Below are 3,020 nucleotides of genomic sequence, written 5' to 3'. Positions count from 1 at the left end.
GATGTTTGCGTTATCAACAACTGCTTTATGAAGGACCACTGATTACGTAATTATCACCACCATTGCATTTTATGCATTTCCTTTCCCTCTGACCTCACTATTTCACTATTTTCACCCCACATAAAGCCATAGCACCATGCCAGGCAAGGGCCAGAATTAGGCTTGATGGGGCCCTTTGTCAACAACAAATTGTCGCTGTTTTTTGTGTTGAATATATGCTATATGGTAATTTATGAACCTAATAGGTATCTAAAGCCATTTGCACACAACAAAATATGTATTTTATCAAAGTAATGGTTGAACTTAATCTTATATTTTGGAAATGTACATCCAGTTTTTTTCCTTTAATTTTTTTGGGGGCCCCCAAGAGAGTAGGGCCCTAAGCTATAGCTTGTTTAGCTTATATGTAAATCCAGCATTGATGCCAGGTAACTCAGGATAACGCTTCACATATCTGATGAAGGGGAATGTAGTCCACGAAAGCTTATGCCGGAATACATTTGTTTGTTTTTAAGGTAGTACAAGACTCCCACGGCTATTCATCTGTATATATATATCGGAATACAGTGTAAACAGTGCTGATCTTCCTTATTAGATTTCAGGTGATGGGAAGTCCAGATCTTTATCACACTTTTTCAGTTGACTATTTCTGGATACTTCTGTTCTACTCAATATTTTCAGTAAACAATCATCTACAATGCCAACATGTGCAGATCACAGAATCTGCCATGAACTGTACTGAGTGTTCCTTGAGATTTTGCTGCTAATCAGCTGCCTGAGTACTGCCATCTCTGTTCTTGCTTTTCCAGAAGGAAGGAAGGTCTATAAAGTGTAGACGTATCCCATTGGCAATCATATGTTTTATGAGCCCTGAAGAGATTTTACTAGAGGTCGGGAGTTCTGCTTAGATGAGCCCCCGGGCATCACGAAATCCAATGAGCGTGTCTCACGGAGTCTATCAACTCTTAGGAAAGCTTTGCGAACTCCATAAACCCAAGGAGAGTGAAAACACTGCCGAGTTATTCTCTAATGTAGCTTGGAGTTGTTGCTTCTGCAGAGAATAGATGGACCACCAGCAGCTGTAATATTTCCTTCCAAAAGCAAGCACTCCTGGAAATGTGCTGTAATTTTTTAAAAGATAGAAGATGCTAGGATCGTGTTTTGTGTTGGAAAACCCCCTGAAAGTCAGTGTAGCCCTGTCGATAATGCTGGTGTTGAATCTGGCCTCAGTCCTATCTCAACCATAGATGATTATTATTATTATTATTATTATTATTAGCCTTTATAAAAATATGTATGTACCGCTGTATCATTAAAAATCACAGTACTTTACAACAATGTAAAAACTAAACGAGGCAATAAAATAATTAAAAGTTGGAAACAAGTTAGAAGGAAAAAGAAATTTAAAACAATTCCCCATGTGATCTTTATAATCCATTATTTTAGCAAATTCTGCATCCAAAAAAATAAAATTTTAGTTAAAATGTATTGATCTTCTTTCTACAAATATGTGAAATACACATATTTTATAACGCATTCATACCCACCTACCTCACAGACTTGGGATTTGCACACGCTTCAATTTATTGTGCATGCAGTGTGCTCTTCGTGCTGGTTTTGCACTTGCAACATCAACCCTGATCCAAAATATCCCGCTTCTTTTGATGAGATGATTCATTTCCCCCCTCACAAACCAGTTTTTAAACTGTAACAGTTTTTACGTGAAAATATATTTTAAAACTGAATAAATTTGCATTTCAGCTCCATGTGTACAAATGAAAAACAGATGAGCAGTACTTTTCTTTTAGGTTGTTTTTTAGTTGTTCCCTACCACACTGTGTGTACCCCAGTGGAGCATGTTGGGAATCCACCCAGGCAATGGAAATTGCTCCCAGTACTAGGCACCACACAGAAGCAGAGAAAGGTTCAGAATAGTTTACTGTTGCATAAGATAAGGCTCAATAAAACAGTTTTGGATGTACCGGTAGGTATATACAGCTTGTAGGCTTTTGCAGATACAGATATGTACATACAAGTACAAAGTTGGTCTAATTAAGTTCGTTAATCAAGACATAACACTGCAATTAATACTGACTGGCAAACTGACTGACTGACAGACAGACAGACAGACAGACAAACTGCACGCTAACGAACTACTGAGCTGATACCCATTAATCACAGATATAGTTGGGGCACTGGACCATTACTATAATAACTGGCTTGGCTGACCATGCATCTGTGATTAGCTCATCCATGGGGTGATTTATACTCATGCCCAGTCACTCCAACATAGCATCCCATCACAGAGAGTCATAGCTGGTCTTAGCGGCATAAAAAACCCATCCAGGCATATTATGAAAATACTTGTGATTTGTCCCAGAAGTACAGTGAGTATCCTAAGCTTCACCAGCAATCCTCACTTTTTTTCAGTGTGAATGTGCTTGAAATAGCAGCCTCACACATATGGTAATTCAATCAGATGGGAGGATTCCTTGGAGATGAGCCAATAAAATCACATCATTTTCATGTAAGTTACTCCTTTCACTGCTTCTTACCTCAAAATACAATAGAATAAAATAAAAATAAAACTCTAGGGGTAAGAATTTTCATGAAACTGGAAAGACAGGCGTGTCAAAATACAATTAGAAACTGAAGTTGCCTCTGTCACCGTCATATGAATACAGCTAACAATTATTTTCCCGGTGCAGTGACTTGACTTACTTACACTGTTGCTGAGAGTCGCAAGGGCAGAGAACACTCTTGCTTGTTTGGCTTCCCGTAAGCGTTGTAAGAAAAAAAGGACTAACCAAGAGACTGGGCCAAATATATATGTATAAATTGGTGTTAAATTCCAGATTGCACAGGTACTGTAAAATGAGAGGTGGGAATGCACCGCTTCTGCCGTCAACCTGACAGCCATGGATTCAGATGCAGATGTGCATCTGAGATTTCTGGACTGAACCAAATACGTCACATAACGAAGCTTTACATATTTGAAGAAGGCATCATCCTATACTGAA

Source organism: Lacerta agilis, chromosome 3, assembly GCF_009819535.1.
Source record: "Lacerta agilis isolate rLacAgi1 chromosome 3, rLacAgi1.pri, whole genome shotgun sequence".
Taxonomy (NCBI): domain Eukaryota; kingdom Metazoa; phylum Chordata; class Lepidosauria; order Squamata; family Lacertidae; genus Lacerta; species Lacerta agilis.
The sequence above is the reverse complement of the archived record's forward strand: the minus strand, read 5'-3'. Positions refer to the sequence as shown.